The sequence below is a fragment of the Bos grunniens genome, chromosome 29 (genome assembly GCF_055505025.1).
Source record: "Bos grunniens cultivar Pamir isolate PY7600 chromosome 29, Bosgru_T2T1.0, whole genome shotgun sequence".
NCBI lineage: Eukaryota > Metazoa > Chordata > Mammalia > Artiodactyla > Bovidae > Bos > Bos grunniens.
This window is the reverse complement of record NC_141193.1, coordinates 37,891,428-37,917,242: the sequence shown is the minus strand read 5'-3', so window position 1 is coordinate 37,917,242 and position 25,815 is coordinate 37,891,428. Positions and strand designations below refer to the sequence as shown.

Here is a 25,815-nt window from a genome sequence, read left to right as displayed (position 1 = left end):
CCTCAGTATCCTTTCACTACTCAGAAGCTTAACAATTATCTCAAGACTTTAAGCTGAGCTCATATCATCTGTTTCCATTTCTCAGATATCACTATCCTTCTTTATTTTCAGAGTTCTGAAAATGTGCTGATTGTTCCGAGAAGAAAGATAAATCTAATTTTGTTACCCTATTTTAACTGGAAGGAGAAATCTCCCCAAATAGGTATTAATATAATGGCATTGACCACTGATGCCAAGAGCACGGGAGTCTGACTACTGCAACACAGAAAGGAAAAATGGCTCATGTCATATCCCCTCCAAATTATTGTCAAAATGCTATGTATAAAGAATATCTATGCCTTCCAACCCTGATGAGAAAGATTTGAAGGCAAAAGGAGAAGGGGAAAACAGAGGATGAGATGGTTAGATAACATCACTGACTCAATGGACATGAATTTGAGCAAATCCTGGGAAATAGTGGAGGACAGGGGAGCCTGGCATGCTACAGGCCATGGGGTCACAAAGAGTTGGACACAACTTAGAGACTGAACAACTACAAATTCTTTCTGATATTATTCTATCTTTTATTGGCTTTTTTTTTTTTTTTTGGTGACAGGGTAAGTTACTGTCTTTTACTTAAAACTATTTGAAATACAGGAAATGGCATTGGGAGTGGTTTAGAGACTGACTTCTAGATTCAACGTTACTATTTTCTGAATGCATGAACTTGGATGTTATTTGTCATCTCTCTATAAGCCCCAGTGTTATCCCCTGCAAAATGTTGATAATACTACCTGCTTTGCTATAAGTGTAAACAATCTTTTTAAACTACAAAATATTATTATCAATATAGGAGTTATTAAAATTATGACAATGCTTTGGGGGAACTTAACATATCATAGAAAATTATGACTTCCATTGTCCTTAGGATAATCTCCTCAATATATTCACTCAGACCTGCAGGGAAACACTTATCTGCAAAATGCTACACTTTATTCTTTGAGATGCACAATGGAGTATTAGAAAGAATATTAAGTTCTAACATAAAGTAATCCTAAACTACAGTCAGAATTTGTTCGTGCACGTTCTTGAGAAAGTTATTACACCATTCACCCTTCTAATACCTGAAGTGAGAAGAGCAATATCAACTTTGTCAGGTTTTTATAAGGCTAAAATGTTATAATGTGTATGAAATGGTTCTTTGTAAGCATCCAATAAAAATTATTCTAGAATATTTTCATTATTCCACTAAAGAGGCTACGTGGACCTAGTTTCATTAGAAAGGAAGATGTTCTTTTCCTAATCAAAGCTCAGTACTCAGATAACAAACCTTAATCACCTTTGCCTCCTTTTTATCCCTTGTGCTTCATTTCCAATCTGTTCACCAAGTTCCAGCACCTCATGCAGACTTTCTACTCCCAACTACCCATTTTCATTTCAAATTCATGGATGACCGTTCTCTCTCCTGTATGTCATTAGAGCAGGAGCATAACCAACTTCTCTCCATGAGTTTTCTCTGCACCAATTTATGCATTATATTTGAGTCCACATTTTGATAGGAGTAGCCCTAATCATGACATATCACTTTTACAACCTTCTCAGTTGTTCAGTTTTACGTACAAAGTGTACATTCTCTGACTTGGCATACAGGTTCCTTCAAAAAAGTTCACCATTTTTCTTTCCACATGTCTCCTCCCACAGCCCCCTTCTCAGTTGTTCAGTTTTACGTACAAAGTGTACATTCTCTGACTTGGCATACAGGTTCCTTCAAAAAAGTTCACCATTTTTCTTTCCACATGTCTCCTCCCACAGCCCCCAATGCACTCTAAGCTCCATTCATTCTGGGCAATCCTTCTCAAACATGTGTGGTAGCCTTTACTTGAATCATGTTCAAGCTATATAGTATTCTGGAATTTTTTCACTACCATCTATCAAAGTTATAATATTCCAGAATTTTACTACTATCAAATGTACCCCATCACTTGTTAGCTTTCTCAAACAAGTTGCTATTTACATAATTCTCATAACAAATCAACCATTAGTCTCAAAATGTTGTTTTATTTGATATTGTTGGGCTACATCCCACAGGCCTGCAAGGCTTGTACACATTCAGCTTCAGGACCAAAGAGAGAGCCCAGAGTCAGCAACAGAGACATCAGTGGTTTAATGAAGGAGCTTACACCTGAAACAAGGTTCTGAAGTGACCACCCAACACATGTGGCAGATCAGGAGCAGGACAGGGAAGCAGCCTTCACCCCCAAAGGGATAAGGGAAGTTATCAGTCATATGGGGAACTAACATCAGGTTGGCTCACTGGTTACCAGGGAAACCAGCAGAGGGGTATGGCCCTCACCACCTCTTTGGTAAACTCTCATGGTGGAGACATTCTGATCCAAAGATTAGAGCAAACACTAGCTGGAGCCGGAGTCAAGTAGGTAAGGAGTTCAGTAAGGTGAGCATAGGTGAAGCAGGCACTGGTGGAGCAGGGGATGTGTAAGCAAAAGAACAGCCATCTTGGGTGGCCTGATGATACACCCCACCCCTATATAACCTGCGCAACCCTTTACAATCCTGGTCTCCATGATATCCCTGGGGTCAGGTATGCAGAAAGGCACTGCAATCAGATGTCACAAGTACAATACAGATAACCACAGCCAAAAAGCATGATAAATAAGATACCTAGCATGCTAACAACAGTCACATGCCAGGACATGGGCACATTCTGGAGCCAAGTGCTTACCTGTCAATGGAGAGGAGTCCATGGCAGCAGCAACCTGCACAGTTATAAGGAAAGTCTGGCCAACCCTGGTTTTCACAATTCAAGAGCTACCCCCATAAGGAAGTGAAGGTCCTGCTCTAAAAGAAACATTCTGATGGCCTAGCCAGGAGTCAGCAATCACAGCACAGGTCTACCACCTCATGTCGTACTGAGTGCCACTAGGGTGGACCCATTCTCTCTAAATGAAAACCAGTTAATCCCACTAGGTGGCCTTGTGTGTCCACAAGCCAGCTTATTCCATTCCACACAGCATAGCCCAGGGGCTTATGGGCAGTCAACCTGGCAAAGTGTATGATGTGTTGTATAGTAATGTTTATCTATGAGATCCTTCTGCTATATTGGCATTCTGGACAGAGAGAAGGTAAGGGTCTTCCCCTCTCCCCAGCCCCCACATTATCAATTGTCCCCATATGGTCACATTAGCCAGGTCTATTTTTCATTGAAGTCCAGAGGAAGACGACAATGGCATCTCACTGTAGACCCCAGCAATTAGACTTATTTCACTGTGAAGCCATTGTTTCTACCCAGTCCTCAAATGGATTTCCATCACTCAAGCTAGGGATAAAATGTAAGACATTTAACAGGCACAATACAGGGGAGATCATGACAAGCAAAATACAAGCAGTAATGCATTCAGGGATGATACCACACCGGCCTATGATTTTTGTCCTGGTTTGCAATACAGTTCAGAAAACTCACGTTTTCAATAATACAGGAATTTGTACAAAAATCACATCTATAATGACCACCTAGTTTTACCTTGGATGTCTGAACCACAGGTACAACATTTTGACTTTCAAATGTATTCCTTTCCACAATGGCCAAAGCAGATATACAATGTGTGTTCTATATGCCACAAAACAGGTCACTGTAAAGTTTAAGCGAAATAATTTATAGACCAGAATGACTTACTCAATACCTCCGCATATGAAAAATTTTTTCCATGATTTTCCCATTTTCATTACAAATCTTTCAGTAGACCAAGTGTACATACCTTGAAGCCAGAGTGAATGCTGCATACCCTGGATCCAGATCATGATCCTTGGTACTAGGCTTCCTTCATATTTTCCTAGTTATCCATCTTGGAGGAAAACTGATCAGAAATTGTGAATAAGTTCAGAGGTATGTTAAGGGGAAATATTTTATAGGCTTATACCAAATTGTTACAAACATTGTACATGTGCTTTTAGTGGCAGACTTGAAGCAAGTAGTGATACATCATAAGTAGTTATATTGTGACAACTCCAATAGATAACCTTTTTTTTCTGAATATCAGGGCAAAAGTGTGGCTAACACAATAGATTTCATACATATAGATTTCAGTAGACATGTGTAGAAGTCAATATCCACCAAAACATAATATTTTTCTCCCTAAAGTATCCTCATCACCACCCAAGATACCAAATCAAGGCTAATTTGTATGCAAAATAAGTCTGCTCAATTGACCACATAGGCTTCTCCAACCTAATTGTGAAATTCAGCCTCAGACTGAATTCCCAAAAGGCTTCTCAAAAGCATGAAAGCCATTCCAGAGGCCTGCCATCAGACTCTACCTCAGTGGACCTCTTCTAGAGGTCCCTAAAATAAAGATTACCACACATGCCAAGAGACAGTCTTTCCCACTAGCCTAATAAAGCTGCTCAGAAGCCAAGAGCAATTCCTGGAGGGACCAGAGAGAAAGAAAAATGTTTTACTTCTAGTTGTAATTTACCAAACTGCTGAAGTCATAACTAAACTTAATGGGGGAAGAACACAGATCAAACCATTAATATTCCAGACAAAATACATACAAATGCTAACTGTATTCACCATTTCACTTGGTAACCAATTCTTTCTACTTCTTATTTTATGAAGCCATCAGGTTTTCTATTAGAATTCTTTAATTTCTTATCTAGTATGATCTGAAATTGATCAGAGACCTGTACTTTTCAGAAGGAACTTCCTAGGAATCTTCTTGAAGATGAAGCACTTTCACAAATGTATTAGGATACAATAACCACCTACATATATGACAAACGACTTTAAAAGGCATGGTTAAACACCTAATTACAATGTAACTATTTGTCATACCTTATTTTTTTATTGGAGAACTTATGCTTTAGTCTTCCTCTCTGAAGAAGGCAAACATAGGTAAATTCAGGCCTGCCCAGCAATTAATGTTCCAATGTTCCTTATTATTCATATTTAAAATGACTCAGTCAATGAATTCTCTTCATTTAACTTAGGTTAGTTTCAGGTTGCTAAAATCTCAAGAGACTTTTTTTTTTTTTTTTAGTAAAACTAATACAATATATTAAAGTTTAAAAATAAAATAAAATTTAAAAAAAAAGAAATTTCTAAAACATTTATTCCTATAGAGTTTACCTAAAACTCTCAATTACATTTACTTAAAGTTTCATCAAGCTATTCTCCTTGATGACAAATTTTCAGCAGATATAATAAGATTGTATTTGACCTTCAGTAAACCTAGGTACAACAGAAGTGTTGTATTTAACACTGATGACTCTAAAATCATGTCTATATTAATCAAATCAACAAAGTTAAGATAGTTTCAACACCAGATTATTCAGTACTGAATATTTCCCGGATTATATAAACATGAAAATCATTTGAGCCAGTTTCTTTAATAAGAATCAGATAGCTTAATTTAAGTCAATTAAACATATCTCCTCCATGAACTAATCTTGGCAATGACATTTTGAAGAGACACTTCATATTTATAAAGTACACACAGACAACATATATCCTGTGTAGAACCAGAGATCTCAGTTTTCCTGACAGAGATTTAAAAAGCCTCATTTTTTCCTGAGAGTGAACTCAGAAGAAATTAATTCCCTGAGAGCCCAAGTAGATTATTTACATCTTCAAGGCACAAGAAGAGAAGTACCACTTCCTTCTAGAAAGCTAACTTTTAATGGCAAATGCAAAAAACAATTTTAGAATGTCAAGGTTCTCATGTTGGCCATTTTCAGGGATTTTTTTTTTTTTTTCAGTTTCTAAATAGTTAACTCACAGATGGAAAGATATACCAAAAAATAATTAAATACAAAGCCAATTCAGTTTGAGCAAATAACAAGGATAGTAATACATATGATTCACTCACATTCATGTGCCTCAATTTCATAGGAACATGAATCCGTTTTCAAATTAACTTTTGCCTTGCCTTTGAGCTCAGCCTCTGTGGCCTTTAGAACAAAACGCACTGGCTAGTCCACAGCTGTGGCTACTGCCTTATTGTCTAACTGCTTTCCCATTGTAATGTCAGCCAACACCTCCCCAGCAGCCTTAGGGGGTCTGTGAGTTCTCCATACTCACTCAACAACCGCCATTCATCAAGGAAAGCCACCACAAAGCCCCACATTCTAGTAGTTAGCGCCCCCTGGGATTTCCTCTGCAACTTTCAGGATCACCCCACAACTTTCTGGCCCCACATTACACAACAGCTACCCTGAGGTTACACCTGTAACTTGTAGCCCCACACGTCAGTGGACGACCCCGCAACTTCCCATCCCGACCTCGTTTCCCGACATCTTGCCCTCATGGGAGTTTCCTCCGTCTCCCAGCTCCTTGGCCGCTTGCCCGGCTGCACCCTGCAGGCCTGTAAACCCTGTGCAGGCCCAGCTCTAAGACCAAAGAAAGAGCCTGGAGTCAGCGACTGAGACGCCAATGATTAATGGATGAGGGAGCTTACCTGTCTGAAGTACGGTCCTGGAGCGACATCTCACCGAGTAGGACCCACAGCGGACAGGACATGGCGGCCACCTTAGCTCCTAGGGTCGAGGGGGGAGGTTACTAATTAGAGGCGGAATGGACATCAGGTTGGCTCGTTTGTTACCAGGGAAACCAGAAGAGGGGGGGCGCATCCCTCAGGCTTCTTTGATAAACCCTCCAGGTGAAAATGCTCTGACATAAATAGGTTAGAACAATCACTGACTGAAGCAGGGCCAAGTGTGTAGGAAGGTCAGTCATGTGAACAGGTGAAGCAGGCAGTAACATCAGGGAATGTCCAGAGAGCAAGAGAACAGCCATCTTGAGTGGCCTGATCATACAGACATACTCTAATCCTCATCACACAGTGTAGGAAATATGTCATCAATATACGTTTTTAGAAAAAGTAAGACATGGTTAAGTGCTAGTTTCAAGGCAGTTAGCAAGTACCGGCTAAATAAGGTTGTGACAAAGCATGTGCTAGAAAATTTACACTCAACTGCTTCTGCTCAAATTCTAGACTTTCCCAGATTTTCCCCATGTAATCAATTAATTCATTTATCCTGGTTTCAGCTGTTATTTTGAGAATAGTATATCAATGTTATAATCAGCCTTGCACTTTACCATGCATGTCTATCATCTCCTCTATTGAAACTCAACTTTTCAAAGGAGTATGTCATATTTGCAATTAATAACTCAGGTTCTGTCACAAAAATTGACAAATTCAAATCTGACCTAAATGCAAGTCCCAGCCTTTTCATTTACCAGTTGATCCATGCTGAACAATTTGTTTACTCTAAAATTCAATTTTCTCATATGTAAAATGGGATTAATAGTAATACCCACTTCACTGTATTGTAAAGATTAAAAGTGATCATGTGTGTAAAGCACTAATCATACTATCAGGCGTATGATAGGAGTCAATGCCTTTACCAGTTATTGTTATTATTATTATTGATGGGCTTTCCAGGTGGTGCAGAGGTAAAGAATCCACCTGCTGACACAGGAGATGCAGGTTCGATCCCTGGATTGGGAAGATCTCCTGGAGTATGAAATGGCAACCCACGCCAGTGCTCTTGCCTGGAGAATTCTCCATGGACAGAGGAGCCTGGCGGGCTACAGTTGCAGAGTCGGACATGACTGAGCATGCACATTATCACTGACAGCATTTACGCCCGTTTAGTTTTCCAGTATTGAAATACTTTGCTCCCTTCTTCTAACCATATTCCTCTTCTAATAGTGCTGCAAGGGAACAGAGTAATGATCTAAATATAAGGGGGCTGAAATGAGCCCTGACATCTCTGACCTTACCAATGTTCCTCCAGATGTTATATTTCGTTCCCATAAGTGGTGATTTACAATAAATGACACATTTATGAATAGCCCTCAAGAAAGAAATTCCTTTTGATGGGAAGTAAATGATGCTCCTATTGAAATACAAAATGACTCTGCCAAGATTAATGTTCTTCCCAGAAATGCCAGGGTAATTAATAACAATTAGCAATTTAATATAAAATGATGCCAACAGCTTGAAAGCTGTGCATAGTTTTGTGGCTTGCTGTCCTTTAGAAAAGGTAATTTCATTAAGAGTCAAGTTTATTTATAAAAACATCTATATTATAAGGAAAATAAATATGATAACTGAAGGTCAAAGAATATAAGAGCATTAATAACAATGCTACGGGCGAGCCTGTTGTAGTTGAGAGGTTCACATAAGCAATTTAGAGTCCGGTGGTCCCTTTAAGCTGTGAGCTCTAACAAAGGTGCAAGGAAGCTGGACTCGGGGCCTAAGTTGAGGTCGAAGATTTGGGTACTGAGTCATCATGGCCTGGACTGGTCATAGGAGGAAAACCACTCCAAGAGGCATTTCCCTGTACAGAGTCTGTGAAAATAGAGTAAATATATGATCTACTTCAATATTCATAATTTTATATCAGTGATTTTCAAAGTGCAGCCCACTGAATGGCAGCAGCATAATCTAGCAGATTGTTATAAATGTGAAATTTTCTCTCCACCCTCAGACCTACTTAACTAGAAACTCTGGGAAATGGGTCAAGCAGTCTGCATTTTTACCAGTCCTCCTGATGATTCTGAGGCCCTAAAAGTGAAAAATCACAATCATTATTATCAGCTGAAGAAAATCAGTGTGCAGACAGACTTAGTCACTGCCTGATCACATACAACCAAGGATGAAAATGGATTCCAGCCTCATGTCTGCCTGATTCCACAACTCACAATTTTTCCTTTCTGACAAATTGCCTCCAGAGACAAAGCCCAAAAATAGGCCACTTGGTTCAGGCCCAGTTCAGGCCAGGAGTGGAGTACAAAACAGAATTTGAGGTCCTGTTTCCTGCAAGGCATTTCCCAGGTGCTGCAGTGGTAAAGAATCTGCCTGAAATGAAGTAAATGCAGGTTCAGTCTCTGGGTTGGGACGATCCCCTGGGGAAGGAAATGACAATTCACGCCAATATTCTTGCCTGGGAAATCCCGTAAACAGGGGAGCCTGATGGGCTACAGTCCATGGAGTCACAAAGAGCCGAACATAACTGAGCAAGCATGCAACAATTCTCTGCAATTGGTGGTCTTAACAGGAAGGTACTCTAGCCCTAGCCCTGCTAGGGTTCCCAGAGCTAATGCTGAGGCAGTAGGAAGACAATACATGTTGCTCAGAGCCAAGATGAGTGACTAAGACAAGATAACAATGTGCTGACGGTTAAGGCTTGTCATACAGGGCCTATGATGAATCTACGCCTTGATGAAAGGAGCAAAAATAGCCTTTCATTCTTAGATGCCTTTTTGAAGTATTGAAATGTCCCTATTCTTAGAAAGAAGACTATTCAAGTGTATCAGATGAAAAGACCTTCATTCTGGAACATTTACATAATGTACTTGTGACTGTTCTTTTACTTCCTCTGTCCTCTGTTTGAATGTGAAGTATAGTATGCCTTGCCTGATACACCTCATTATAACAAATCTAATAAAATGCAAATAAACCTTAATAAACAGCCCCCTCCACCTTTAAACCTGCTCACTTTCTTTCCTGCTTTATTTTTCTCCCAACATATATGCCCATTTAATATAGCCCATATTTGCTTATTTATTAATTTGCTAGTCTCCATCATATACTGCTCTTATAATGTTGTCTTCTCAGCCACTTATACACACAATGCTCTTGATTAGACCACCCCATAATTGACAACGTATTAGCCTTATCAATAAATATTAAGTCTTTGAGACTTTAAATTTCATTCAATAATATATGGTTAGGCACAGGGAACTCTGCTCAAAGTTATGTGGCAGCATGGATGGAAGGGGAGTTTGAGGAAGAATGGATACATGTATAGGTATGGCTGAGTCCCTTTGCTATTCACCTGAAACCATCACATTGCTAATCAGCTATGCTTTTGAATCATGGTGTTGGAGAAGACTCTTGAGAGTCCCTTGGACAGCAAGGAGATCCAACCAGTCCATCCTAAAGGAGATCAGTCCTGGGTGTTCATTGGAAGGACTGATGTTGAAGCTGAAACTCCAATACTTTGGCCACCTGATGCGAAGAACTGACTCATTTGAGAAGACCCTGATGCTGGGAAAGATTGAGGGCAGGAGGAGAAGGGGACAACAGAGGATGAGATGGTTGGATGGCATCACTGACTCAATAGACATGGGTTTGGGTAGACTCCGGCAGTTGGTGATGGATAGAGAGGCCTGGCGTGCTGCGGTTCACGGGATTGCAAAGAGTTGGGCACGACTGAGTGATTGAACTGAACTGAACTGAGTACCCCAACACAAAATAAATTTTTTTTAAAAACGAATTTATGTTTAGAGAATTTCCTGGTAGTCTAGTGGCTAAGACTCCGAGCTCCCAATGTGGGGGATCCCTTGTCCGAGAACTAGATCCCAAATACTGCAACTAAAGATCCTGCATGCAGCAACGAAGATTAAATATGAGTGCTGTGACTGAGACCTTATGCAGCCAAGTTAATAAATATTAAAAAAGAAAAATAATATATGTTTAAACAAGTTTTAAAAAAGTAGAGAGCACTTAGAAGAGAGTCTGGCTAAATATTTACCCAAATATATATTATGCCCTTTCAAGGAAGTTCTGGTTTCTAGACAGCATCTTTCTTTAATGATAAGACTGATTCTTGGGAGAACAAATAACAGTTCAACTACTACAGATCTAATACTCTTATATAAATTAAGTATATAAAGATAAATAAGACAATACATCATAACTTTATACTCAAAGTCATAATCATCTCATATGAAAAAAAAGTAAATGATGAATAAGACAATGCCATATGTTCTGGGGTAAAGGGAGACACAGTGTGGCCTGTGAGCCCAGGACATCACCTTAATTAACAAAGAGGTAGGTTAGCCAGAAGAGTTTAAAGAAAAGGTATGGCTTAAGCTAGTTCTGAACTCACATAGCCTATATTAATAGGTCTTATAGAATACTAACTGACCAGATGTGAGTTCCAGAGCTAAATTCAGCCAGATGGAAGTTTTTCAAAGTCATATTAAACTATTTCCTCTAAGGGTAGCTAGAGATAACCCTGAAGCCAGCTCCACCCTTTTATCATGTCCCATTGCTTGTTCTCTTCTGTATAATGCTGTTGATAAAAGTCTGACGGTAGAACTTACCAGTATCTCATAAAATTGTCAGTTTGAGATGGATCTGAATCTTGGTGATCACTGAGATCATCATGAAAATATGCATTTGGCCTTTTAGTGGAAATACTCAGAGTGTTGTCTGTATGAAAATTTATAATAACATGTGTGTTCTTCTGGTTATTAAAATATTTGTCAGTTATTTTGAAAAACAAACATGTGAAAAATTAAAATCAATAATATCACTAACCTGAGATCACACTCTTATTATTTTCCAAATATAACAACAGAGTAGTTCTATTTTTGTTGTTTCATTTTTATGCTGCCTGTATTCCACTTATTTTCATGATAGATAAAAATAAAATGGTATTTATTTGGTACTAATGAAACTGAACTTTTTCATAACTTTTGATCGTTTCTGTTTCTTTTCTTCCTTTGTCCACTTTTTGTTGCTGCTTTTATTGGGGCATTTATTTTACCAGATATTGAATTTTGTTCTATATTTAGAATTGTGAGCATGTGTTTATATTGTTCTTTATCTTTAAATTTTATTTACAGTATATTTTTGGCTCAGAAACTTTATATTTTTTTCCAGTTTTTCTTCATGATTTACATTCTTTTGCTTTAAAGCTAGCAAATACTTCCCTCTACAGCATACCAGCACACATTTACTTTTATTGTCTTCTTTATTGTTTTATTAAATGATTTAATTCTTAAGTTCACTTGGAATTTATGGCTTTGTAGAATGAGGTAGGCCTCAAGTATTTTTGTTGAATAATGATTAACTGACTGTCATTGCATCATTTAGTAAATAAACCACATTTTTCAAGTGAATTCAGTTGTTTTTGGTACTTAGAATTCTTTGAATGTTTACATGGGAATCAGGGAGGAGGCAGGTCAGTTGGAAGAGAGGATCTACATGTTATCACACTCAAACAATCTGGATGAATTTTTAGGCAGATTCACATAAAACTGTGTTTTCACTAATTTCCCAAACATCTGCTGGCAAGGCTTGCTCATTAAACTGTTCAGCTGAGTGACTGCATTAAAAAAAAAAATCTGTTTCCAAAGCTTAATGAAATTGAATAAAAAGGTAATTTAAAAACTGATTTTTTTGAGCTTTTCTCTTTTCTTTAAGAATAAAAGGTAGTATCTGAAAGGTTAAATTACATCTTTGATGTCCCAGTTGAGCGGAAGCTTTGACTTAGAAATCAGGCAGGAAAGCAGAAACTATGTCACCTGTGTTTGCAGGTAATTATATCCATAAAAATTCAGCTGGAAGTGACCCTGATGTATTACCATATCAAAAGATTTGGAGAGAAGAAATTGCTTAGATATCTTAACTAGAAAACAAAGATGAGGCCTGCTAATTATTGGAAGTTCTGTATCCATGCTGAAGGCTGAGGGGCCTTTGTGTGATCTGTGAGCCCTCTGAGTGAATCGACAAGATGCTCTTTTCTAGACACTGATGTATAAATCAGTCTTAGGGACTCTGTGGGAGAAGGAGAGGGTGGGGAGATTTGGGAGAATGGCATTGAAACATGTAGAATATCATGTATGAAACGAGAAAAAAAAAAAAAAAAGATGCTCTTTTCTGAAAGGAGCACTAAGTTGCACTTTGAAGCCATGTCTGCATGAAATTCCTGAAAGTTTAGAAATGAGGAGAGATGAAATGACACTCCGCCAGTAGTCACAAGATCTGGTAGTTAAGAGTTGTCACCTTGTAGAAGTTGTTTAGTCTCTTTGTTGTGCCTCAGTTTCTACATATGAAAAATGAAATACTTTATAGGGCTGTTAGGATTAAATGAAGTCATACCTGTTAACCTTGCCATGAAAAGGACAGATCATTCTCCAAAGGCAAGACAAACTGCTTACCCTTAGTAAGAATTATCATTTATACCACATACATTACATGCTAGGCCCTGTGATAAGTAATTCACATAAATGGGTGCATTTGATATTAAAATATTTGTCAGGTAGGTAGAGTTATTGCCTACCTCTTACATATGGAGAAGAGAAAATGAGGCACAGAGAGTTTGAGGACCTTGACTAAGTTACCATAATCAGTGAATGGCCAAGCCTATGGCTCCAGACCTTGCACGCAACAGATAATCAATTATGCCCAAATTATAAGATGTGCAAATGGCATTCAAAAAAAAAAAAAAGCCATATTTCCTTCAAAAGTATGAGAATATTTCTGTGATTAAATGCCAACAATATAGAGACTGTGCAACCTCCCGTCTGGACTGCTGCTCTTTCAGATTTGTGTCATTTATCAATCCTGCTTATAGAAAACCCTCAATTTACAAAGGTAGAGCTTTCTTTCCTTCCAGTCATAGCTCAATGATAGACACTGTATGAGAATGGAGAAAAGTCCAGTACTGACCAATATAGGCTTCCAGGTTAAATTAGACTTCAGGGACAATTCTGAATCCATTACTTACAGATGTAGGAAATGCTACATGTTATTAATCTTCTAGAAGTCTCATTTGTTCACATATAAAATGGAGCTGGTGATCACTATTCTATATAACTCTGGATGTGATATGTACAGTGCAAAGAAGTAGAGGGAAAAAATAGAATGGGAAAGACCAGAGACCTATTCAAGAAAATTGGAGATGTTAAGGGAAAATTTCATGCAAAGATGGACATAATAAAGGACAGAAACGGTAAGAACCTAAGAGAAGCAGAAGAGATTAAGGAGAGGTGACAAGACTACACAGAAGAACTATACAAAAAAGGTCTTAATGACTTGGATAACCATGATGGTATGGTCACTCATCTAGAGCCAAACATCCTGGAGTGTGAAGTCAAGAGGGTCTTAGGAAGCATTACTACAAACAAAGCTAGTGGAGGTGATAGAATTCCAACTGAGCTATCTAAAATTGCAAAAGATAATGCTGTTAAAATGCTGCACTCGATATGTCAGTAAATTTCAAAAACACAGCAGTGACCAAAGGACTAGAAAAGATCAGCTATCATTCCAACTGCAAAAAAGGGCAGTGCCAAAGAATGTTCAAAGTACCATACACTTGCACTCATGCTAGCAAGGTTGTGCTCAAAATCCTTCAAGCTAAGCTTCAGCAATATGTGAACTGAGAACTTCCAGATGTGTAAGCTGGCTTTTGAAAAGGCAGAGAAACCAGAGATCAAATTGGATCATAGAGAAAGAATGTCTACTTCTGCTTCATTGACCATGCTAAAGGCTTTGACTATGTGGATCACAACAAATTGTGGAAAATTCTTAAAGAGATAGGAATACCAGACCACCTTACTTGTCTCCTGAAAAACCTGTTTGTGGCTCAAGAAGCAACAGTTAGAACCTTACATGGAAAACTGACTGGTTCAAATTGGGAAAGGAGTACAATGAAGCTATATATTGTCACCCTGCTTATTTTATATATATATATATATATATATATATATACAGAGTACATTATGCAAAATGCTGAGCTAGATGGATCACAAGCTGGAATTAAGATTGCTGGGAGAAATATTAACAACTTCACATATACAGAAGATACCACTCTAATGGCAGGAAGTGTAGAGGAAATAAAGAACCTCTGGATAAGGGTAAAAGAGGAGAGTGAAAAAGCTGGCTTAAAACTCAATGTTCACAAAATTAAGATCAAGGCATCTGATCCCATTGCTTCATGGCAAAAAGAAGGAGAAAAAGTGGAAGCAGTGACAGATTTTCTTTTCTTGGGCTCCAAAATCACTGCGGACAGTGATTGCAGCCATGAAATTAAGACGCTTCTTGGAAGGAAAGCTATGATAAATCTAGACAGTGCATTGAAAAGCAGAGACATCACTTTGCTGACAAGGGTCCATATGGTCAAACCTATGGTTTTTCCAGTAGTTATGTACAGATGTGAGAGTTGGACCATAAAGAAGGCTGAGTGCTGAAGAATGGATGGTTTTGGTTGTGGAGCTGGAGCAGATTCTTTAGTGTTCCCTGGACAGCAAGGAGATCAAATCAGTCAATTCTAAAGGAAATCAACCCTGAATATTTGTTGGAAGAACTGACACTGAAGCTGAAGTTCCAATACTTTGGCCACATGATGCATTGGAAAAGACCATGATTCTTTGAAAGACTGAAGGTAGAAGGTAAAGAGAGTGACAAAGAGGATGAGATATTTAGATAGTATCACTGACTCAAGAGACATGAATTTGTGCAAACCCTGGGAGATAGTGAAGGATGGAGAAGCCTGGTATGCTGCAGTCCATGGGGTTGCAAAAGTTGGACATGACTTAGTGACTAAACAAGAACAATTACATGTGACATGAGCAACACTACAGGAAAATTCCCTAGCATACATTATGATGACTCACTGAAATTATAATGGAGTAATCACAATCCATGCATACAAAATTGTAATTAGGCAGCCATTGAAGGTCTGGTGATGGACAGGGAATCCTGGTGTGCTGTAGCCCATGGGGTCACAAAGAGTTGGACAGGACTGAGTGACTGAACTGAACTGAAGGTCTGGTCCCAGACATGACTCTGTCCTACTGATAATTTGAACTTTCTTTTCTTTCCCAGACCCAAGGACACCATCAGCTGCTTTCAAAATAACACTTGCCAAATGCAATAATGGTCTCAACATTTCCCCATGTAACTATGCAACCATTTCAAATCCCAACAATTCCTCACTTAACAAACACCCTGAGTTTTTGCAATTTCCTATTATAATTCTTGACAGACAATCCATGTAACTACTGAAATCTTACATTATTTGCCTTTATAGGTCTCCTCCATTTTGCAGTCCGGTATAACACAATTCAAGTAGTCCTAAAATCAGTGTCTTCTGGGCTGTAGTCCAAATAAACTCCAAATAAACACCTTTTTATTTCAACTAGGTCTTCATTTCTGAAATTTTGGTTAACAATCATGTGCTTGAGAGTCCCTTGGACAACAAGGAGATCAAACCAGTCAATCCTAAAGGATATCAACCCTGAATATTCATTGGAAGGAATGAATATTGAATGCTGAAGCTGAAGCTTTACTTTGGCTACCTGATATGAAAAACCAGCTCATTGGAAAAGACCCTGATGCTGGAAAAGACTGAAGGCTAGAGAAAAGGGGGCAACAGAGGGTGAAATGGTTGGATGGCATCACTGACTGACTCAATGGACATGAGTTTAAGCAAATTCCAGTAGATAGTAAGGGCAGGGAAGCTTGGCATGCTGCAGTTCATGGGGTCACAAGAGTTGGACACAACTTAGGGACTGAACAACAATAAGGTATCTAGAAAAGATGATACTGGATCAGTCAAAAAAAGAGGAAGAAAGATCCAGGTGCATTGCTCACATGGTTAAGCATGGTTGAATAGTTTATTATTAGTAATAACATTTTGGATATCTTAATGAGCATGAAGACTGCTGAGTCATTAATTCTTTCCTACCTTATAGCCTACAAAAGGCAATTAATTTTAGCTCTAAAACATTTTGTGGTTGATTACTAGATTTCATTTTCTAAATTTAAATCATTAATTTAGTACTTTAGGCTGGTTAACCCAAGTGAAATATGATAAAAATAGTACTTATGCAAGGGTTTTTTTTGTTTTGTTTTTTTTGAAGATTCAGAGAATGAATGATTTGGCATGGTGCAGTGCACAAAATATATTCTCTATGAGTAGTCACTGATAGCAATATTATTTTTTATTGTTTTATCTCTCCTTACCTTCTTTGTTGAAAGAGCTGATAAGTTTAGATGCCTTTGATTAAAATGAATTAGCATTATAATCATATAATGAGAGAATCAGAGATTAGGGTTACAACAGTCTTCAAGATTATATAGTATTTGGGTTTGCAGATGGAAAACCTGAGGTTCAGAGATGCATTGCAACTTACCAATGGCACCCAAATAGGGGCAGCATTGGGATGTCACCCCAAACCACTGACACCGAGAGGCCTTTCAACAATGCATTTAACAGTATTTTCTACTTAAGGATGTTTTGCTTCCATTTCTTAAAATCTTGGACTTGGTGACTTTACAGGTCTTAGTGCCTAAGGGAGAATGAATCCTATTGTCCAAGGGAAAGTTGATTGTCCTTCAATGGAGAAATGAAGTTTTTACCTGGAATTCATAGGCTCATTGGTACACATCACTACTTCTTAACTAAAAATAATGGTACATCAATAACTGCAATCTAATAAAGAAAACATCACTGAGGACTTTGAGCTACAAGCAATGAAGTTTATCCCATCAGGTTAAAAAACCTCTATAGGCTATGATCTAGCAAAATATAAGAGGAACAGAGAAAAATAAGTTAGAGTAGGGTTCTATGATTATCAGTCTAACTCCTGTAGCCAGTTTAAAAAGCAGAGACCACACCTGGTTTATTGTCCCCAAGCCCGCCCCATTCCCATACAGTCTCTTCTGCTTCCCTACATGTAGAGCACAGACTATTTCTAGTTTTACAATGGACATTCCAGTAACAGTAGGACTAACTGATCACCCTACAATGATAGAGTAGCCGACAGGACTCTGATTCCCTTGGTGGTAACACAGGGCTTTTTGCTTATTTTTTTGTTTGTTTGTTTGTTTTGTTTTGTTTTAATCTAAAAGAATGACAAGAATGAATAATGAGTGGGAAAATGGATTTGTTGGTCCAGATGGCATTTTTCATGATTCATTTCCCCTCAGTTTTATTGAGAGGTAATTGATATATAACACTGTGTAAGTTTAAGGCATACAATCTAATGATTTGATATTGATATGTGTGTACATTGCAAAATGATTACCAAAATAAGTTTGGTTAATGTCCATCAGCTCATATAGTTATAAACTATTTTTTCCTGTGATGAGAAAGTTTAAGATGTACTCTCTTGCATGCATGTGTGCTAATAAGTCCCTTCAGTTGTGTCCAACTCTTTGCAACTCTACAGACTGTAGCCCGCCAAGCTCCTCTGTCCATGGGATTCTCCAAGCAAGAATACTGGAGTGGGTTTCCTGCCCTCCTCCAAGGGATCCTCCTGACCCAGGGATCAAAACTGCATCTCCTGCATTGGCAGCCAAGTTTTTTACCACTAGTACCACCTGGGAAGCCCATGCACTCTCTTAGCAGCTTTCAAATACACATTACAGTCATTGTCAACTTTAGTTACCATGTTCATTACATCCCTAGAAGTTACTTACCTTTTAACTGCAGGTTTGTGTTTTTTATGACTGCTGCTGCTGCTGCTGCTAAGTCGCTTCAGTCGTGTCCGACTCTGTGCGACCCCATAGACAGCAGCCCACCAGGCTCTGCCGTCCCTGGGATTCTCCAAGCAAGAACACTGGAGTGGGTTTTATCCGATTATTCCACCTCCCTCCCCATCTCTGACAAAAACCGATCTCATCTCTCTTTCCATGAATGTTTTTTTTTAGATTCCACATGTAAGTGAGATCATGCAGTATGTATCTTTCTCTTTCTGAGTTATTTCACTTAGAAAAATGTCCTCGAAGTCCATGTACATTTTTATAAATGACACAATTTTATTTTTTAAGGCCTAATTATACATATGCTAGATATAAAACATTTCCTTTCATATTCTTTTATCTGTCATCTATCAACGACCATGTAAGTTTATTCCAAGTCTTGGCTATTGTATTAATAAACAAAGCTGCAATGAGCATAGGGGTGCAGCTACCTTGCTTAACCATGTGAGAGAAGTGACTTCACACAGACAGTGGTTGTGTTCCTCTCGGTGATCACAGTTCAGTTCAGTCGCTCAGTCATGTCCGACTCTTTGCAACCCCATGAATCGCAGCACACCAGGCCTCCCTGTCCATCACCAACTCCCGGAATTCACCCAGACTCACGTCCATCGAGTCAGTGATGCCATCCAGCCATCTCATCCTCTGTTGTCCCCTTCTCCTCCTGCGCCCAATCTCTCCCAGCATCAGAGTCTTTTCCAATGAGTCAACTGCTCACATGAGGTGGCCAAAGTACTGGAGTTTCAGCTTTAGCATCATTCCTTCCAAAGAAATCCCAGGGCTGATCTTCAGAATACTGGTTGGATCTCCTTGCAGTCCAAGGGACTCTCAAGAGTCTTCTCCAACACCACAGTTCAAAAGCATCAATTCTTTGGCACTCAGCCTTCTTTACAGTCCAACTCTCACATCCATACGTGACCACAGGAAAAACCATGGCCTTGACTAGACGAACCTTTGTTGGCAAAGTAATGTCTCTGCTTTTGAATATGCTATCTAGGTTGGTCATAACTTTCCTTCCAAGGAGTAAGCGTCTTTTAATTTCATGGCTGCAGTCACCATCTGCAGTGATTTTGGAGCCCAAAAAAATAAAGTCTGACACTGTTCCCACTGTTTCCCCATCTATTTCCCATAAAGTGATGGGACCGGATGCCATGATCTTCGTTTTCTGAATGTTGAGCTTTAAGCCAACTTTTTCACTCTCCACTTTCACTTTCATCAAGAGGCTTTTGAGTTCCTCTTCACTTTCTGCCATAAGGGTGGTGTCATCTGCATATCTGAGGTTATTAATATTTCTCCCGGCAATCTTGATTCCAGCTTGTGTTTCTTCCAGTCCAGCGTTTCTCATGATGTACTCTGCATAGAAGTTAAATAAGCAGGGTGACAATATACCACAGTTCCTAGCAAATGCTTACACTCCAGTGGCCACAGCTGCCATCATACTGGAGAAACTCTGTTCCCTTTTTCTGTCTTTTCGGTCATCCACTTGGGTGACTGTGCACCTTAACGTAGCTAGTTCTTGAATGCCTAACCAGCCCTTGTGGATCTTCTTATCTCTCTCTGTGTCTTTATAAACAATTCCATCTTTGTGTGTGTGTGTGTGTGTGTGTGTGCATGCTCAGTCATGTCTGACTCTTTGTGACCTCAGGGAATGTAGCCCACCAGGCTCCTCTGTCCATGGGACTCTCCAGGCAAGAATACTGGAGTGGGTTACCATATCCTCCTCTGGGGATCTTCCCCACTCAGGGATTGAACCCAGGTCTCTTGCATCTCCTGCACTGGCATGCAGATTCTTTACCACTGAGCCACCTGGGAAGCCTCCATCTTTAAACAATTGCAATTAATTTGTTGAGTGAGACATATTTTTTTTTTTCAGAATTCTGATTCAACAGGGATCAATTTTTAAAGAAGAACTGACAACAGATAATATAATCAGAACTGGCAGCAGAGAAGGCAAACATGATGTAGTGGGGGAAAGACCAATACTAAGATTGTAGTTCATGATACTTAGTCCTTCTTAACCATTTAGACTACACGTCAAGTGAATAGAGTTCTACACATGTACCTATCCTCTGGCAGGACTGACATAAAGTATCCACTTCCCTTTCCTTGCTGAAATCCAGTATTTGCCCACATTCAGTTCCTTCTAGCCTATTTTTTTTTTTTAAATCTTTTGGCTGTGCCACATGTGAAATCTTAGTTCCCCAACCAGGGATAGAACTGCATCCCCTGCATTGGAAGTGCAGAGTCATAACCACTGAACCACCAAGGAAGTCCCTCTTCTAGCCTCTTGACGGGGCTTATGTCTGAGAGTCTCCAATGATGCAATGAGCATCCTGAACATAGTTTGATGACCACAAGGAAAACTATTGTCAATTCTTAACAAGGGGAAAATACAAGAGGAGTGATGTTTTAGGAAGATTCAGAGCTCTCCCATCTAACATAATTTTCCCCAGAGTACTCAGCAACAAAACTATTCATGATAAAAATTACTAAATAATTTTTGGATGTTTAAAGGTGATATTTAGAAGTTTGTAACTTATCAACTAAGAGTATCTACAATTCACTGCTCATAAAAATGGCACAGATCACATGAGAAATACAGAACCTTTAAAATGAATCCTCTTTACTGGTCAGGTTTCTCTCAATTTCTCTTAAAAATATGCTTTCAGGAAACTTTAATGAGCACCAATAAGCAAGATGAAATTAATACTTCATGATTCTGCCTTCTTTTAATACAAAAGTACATCTTTATCATTTTTATGCCAAAAGCAACTAATTAAAATCTGTATCTGTTTCTCCATAATAAAATATGATGATATTAGGGGCAAATATTTCACCAATAAATTAACCTGCTATAGTATATTGTAAAATGTTTTTAAAAGTTTATGTGGATATGCTTTTATATTGTCCTTTTTAGCCTGAAACACATTTTAAGTGTCTCATCCATTCCCCTCTTACACCCTCCAGAAAAGGTAAAATGAGGGTAGAAACACATGCAATACAAAAGATTATGTTTTAAATCTGACCACTGCAGGATCGTCATGTTTATTTAACTTAACAAATTTATTTAACTTAACATTTATTACATAATAAAGAGTAACCTGGATCTGAGATCCAGTCCTTCATTTACACCGTGGCCATCATTAGTGCATTTTAACTTACATGTGTTCATGATAGTCAGTCCTTTTCTTCCTCCTTCAAAACGCTGAGGTTTTAAATTACTGCTCAAGAGCTGGGAAGCAAGATGGGGCTATTAGATTTAGCATCATATATTTTCCCAAGCGGTATACACAGCACTTTTTAAATATGTATGCAGCCCGTTTTAGACTGTAATCTCTTTTCAGTTATTTATACCACCGACGGGCTTTAGATTCTTATTTCTGACACTATAATTTAATGCCACGACACAAGCCCTAGATTTACAGCTTCCAGTGTTGGCCAGAGAATTCCGCTCCACTTCTCTGATATGGTGAATTCAGGGGAGTTGCAGAAGGGAATTTCATCAGCCTTTTTGTCTTTCTTAACAGTAATTTTTGTTGACTCAGTGTTGATTCCTTTGCCTTTAGAAAAGTGCTCTAACCCTGGATTTTGAAGGCCATTTTGTAATCCCTGATTATCCAAAACTGACAATCCACTGTATTTATCTATACAAGTTCACTTGTCATTCACCGAAGGTTTATAAGACCATGGATACATCACTGCACCTCTGTAAGCCTCCATTTTCTCATATGTAAAATACTTACTACATGGGGCTGTTGTTAGAAATAAATGAGTTTTTACATGTGAAGTACTTAGAACATCTGGTGCATAGCAAAGGGCATTGTAAAAATAGCATTCGAAGTGTGGATTGGGAAGTTGGAAACTATGCTCTACCTAATTTCAGGGTCATCCTTCCCACAAATCATGAGAATGTTTCTTCTGAAATCATTCAATGTGCTAGCCCTGACTTTGCCCTGAATTTCCAGACCTTACCCCAGAGGAGAAAAGTGCAAACAGACCAGATATGTAAAGGGAGTTGTATGTGTAAATAAAATTTGAATACATTAATAGAAATAATTTAAATATTTACTAAAAGAGACATGGTTAAATAAAGTATGTAGCATACAAAAAATAAAATATATACTCTGTAGCTATTACAAAAGAAGGCAGGAAGTATTCTCAATATTGTATTGTACTGTACTGACATTCTTAATACTCTATAATATGTTAAATGACAGAAGGAACTTGCAGAAATGTATGTGCATCAGGATTTAATATGTTTATTATATATTAAGTATATAGGGAAATGTTGAATACTGATACTAAACTATTAACCAGTGATTATTTTTTTTAAATTTTATTTTATTTTTAAACTTTACATAATTGTATTAGTTTTGCCAAATATCAAAATGAATCTGCCACAGGTATACATGTGTTCCCCATCCTGAACCCTCCTCCCTCCTCCCTCCCCATACCATCCCTCTGGATCATCCCAGTGCACTAGCCCCAAGCATCCAGTATCGTGCATCGAACCTGGACTGGCATCTCGTTTCATACATGATATTTTACATGTTTCAATGCCATTCTCCCAAATCTTCCCCCCTCCCTCTCCCATAGAGTCCATAAGACTGTTTTATAATAAAGAGTGGGATTGCAGAACATTTGTCTTTATAAGTATCAGATTACTGCAATTTTTTTCACAAAAATAAGCAAAAATGTCAATAAATACATATCTGATAATATATATTATTTCTGTTTGTCTTAGTCTATACAAGCTCCTAAAAAATTACATAGGTTGGTGGTTTATAAACAACATAAATTTATTTTTCATAGTCTAGAGGCTGGGAAGTCCAAGATCAAGGCCTGCTGGATTCAGTGTCCTTCCTGGTTCACAGATGAATGTCTTTGTGTTATGTTCTCACGTGGTGGAAGAGAAGAGGAATCTCTCTGGGGTCTCTTTTATAAGGGCACTAATCCTTTTCATGAGATCTCCACCTTCGCGAATTAATCACCTCCAAAAGACTATCCACCCAAATAACCACATGTTGAATGTTAGGATTAAACATAGGAATTTTGGCAGGGGTGAAGGGGGACGAAACATGTAGCTAATAGTACCGCTGCTGCTATGTCGCTTCAGTGGTACTAGTGACAACCTTTAAAGGAACACCCAGTACTTACAGGGTAAAGACCAAGGCCTTCATAAACTGTACACTCGCCTACCTATCCAGTGTCTTCTACCCTTATCCATATTGCCACAAGTTCACAAGTTACAGAAAATAATTGTAGTTTCCATTACTCATTTCACCAGATTGATGTTTCTGTTCATGCTGATTGATCTGCCTATAATGCACACCTCAGTAGTAGACTTTACTACGATTGCCTACTTTTATATACAGCTCTCTTTCTAAGTTTTGACCAGTTGAAAAAAGACAACTAATATAAGGACTGATAAATAATAATCCCTCAATAAATGCCCATTAAATCAAGTGAACTATACTGATATTTTAGGAGAGCTGACAGGCCAAGATGAGCTCGCACACAGGCAGAGAAAATACAGAAATATATGTTAAAAACTAAATAGTAACCAATATATTAGTAGGGTTGAAAGAAACTATTTGAAAACCATGTTCAATCAGACAATATATGATTTCTGCTAAATACTTGTAACTATAATAATTCAGCACTTTTGGGTGATTAGTAGTTTGCCAGATACCTGCAAGGATATAAATAAAGAACACAGATTGTTGCATTAATACAAGATTGAGCAGTACGTTTCTTGACTAGAGTTACAGACCACTTACAGATAAAACTGGGCATAAGAAAGGTATCAAGAGATGGAAGATTGGACAGAGATAATATAGGGAAATAATTAGAAAGAAATAATGTCGCTTTAAAAGAAGAAAATGCAAGTTAGGAGATTGAATTTGAGAATATTGATGTAAAACAATAGAGGAGAGATGTCTTATAGACTGCTCCTGAGGATCATTTAATTAAAGTATCAGAAGAAATTTGTATGTTAGTGCTTCATCTCTTTAAATGGATGCCATATTATTTGGGCTTGTTTTGATTGTAATAAAACCAATTCTAGCTTCATTTGATAATGTATCTATCTTCTTTCTTTGTTATTATTTTTAAACAACTGAGGATGAGATCTCTGAATTTCAGATCCAAGTTTATTTGGAAGAACTAATTTAGCTAACATAAACCAGATGTCCACTTACATTTATTTGGCTGGACCAATGAGGTTCAGTCATGTTTTTAGAACATTGCTTTCAAGAGTTCATGGCTGTCACCATGAAGTTTGAAGTAGATGCTATTCACAGAAAAATGTGGGCAGAAAAATTCAATTGATGTTCACTGCTGGACCCAGAAAGAGCTATGAAAAACCCTAGATAATTTCTTTTGGATTGCTTTTTTGTCAACATTCATGTATCCATTCATTCATTCCTTCATTCACTCAAAACATTAAATCATCTATTCATCCATTTATTCACTCTCAAACTATGTTTGATGGCTAGAACTGTCATGAATGCTATCTAAAATCATTGAGACACAACCGTGGTCATTTAAAGGCATAAAGACTGGCAGAGGATATAGACATTTTGGTACAAGTTAGAAAGTACTATAATGATTTCGTAGTATATCCCTTGGAGCTGTCAGAGCACAAAGGACAGCTTATTAACTTTGACCAATAAAACCTGTAAGGGGTGATATTTATAGCTGAGCCTTAAAGAATAAATAGGCATTTCAAGAGGAGAAAGGAAGTAAAAATAAAATTTGCAAAACCTTAAAAGAAATAAAGGGCTTTATGAGTTTAGAAAATGGAGAAAAACTAAGGATGAGTCTGAAGATATGTTAGGAGACAAATACAGGGAGGTGGGTTGATCACAGATTATACGGGCCTTAATGAAACACATTAAGGAGTTGGGGTTTGTCAGGGATTAAAAACATCTTTAAGAAGGGAAGAACTGAATTAAGCTAACATTTAGCAAGAAGACTCTGATGATGGTATGGGTGATTGGTAGTGAGATGGTATGAAGCAGGGAAACCAAATAAGTGGCTTTTATAAAACCTTAGTTAACAGATTTAAGAGTCTGGCCTGAAGAAAATGTTCTATATGATTTCTTTTAGTGATTAGGTTTTTTAACCTAAAAAAAAAGCGAATATGAAAAAAAAAAAACCAGAGTTCTGTGACTGACGAGGTGTTTCCCTACATCTGTGGCCTAATTAATTAATTGTTCTCTGATAGATATTTAATTAAATATTGTAGGGATCGTTGTAAAGGATGTGGAACAACCAATTAAAATTTTCATTGTGGCCTTTCAAAATTAATTACCTGTTAAAAGCCACAGACCAACCTATAACACAGATATTTAGATATTAGGGAAAAATAATGTTTGGATTTGGGTGAATCACAGTATCTAGCCTATATTCACACCTCACAGGGGGAACAAAAGGCAATCAGAGATATACCACAGATCAGTGTTTTTCAATAAAACTTTTGATGGTGATGAAAATGTTCTATCTGGCTGATAATATACTTACTTTTAGTTGTGCA

The 25,815-nt window shown here is 38.0% G+C and overlaps 1 long non-coding RNA gene across 3 annotated transcripts in view; it reads right to left on the bottom strand.

Moving 5' to 3' along the window:
* The window catches only part of LOC147342507 (uncharacterized), a 39,670-nt gene extending 33,012 nt beyond the window's left edge, over window positions 1-6,658 (bottom strand). The window contains exons 1-3 of one of the 3 annotated variants that reach the window (XR_015157849.1): window positions 6,450-6,658; window positions 4,829-4,869; window positions 3,753-3,851 (exon numbers count right to left, since the gene is read on the bottom strand). This is a non-coding gene — a long non-coding RNA (uncharacterized LOC147342507). The remainder of the gene's footprint in view (window positions 1-3,752; window positions 3,852-4,828; window positions 4,870-6,449) is intronic. The other 2 variants (XR_015157848.1, XR_015157847.1) reach the window with 2 other exon arrangements.
* Between the last annotated feature and the right edge of the window lie 19,157 nt (window positions 6,659-25,815).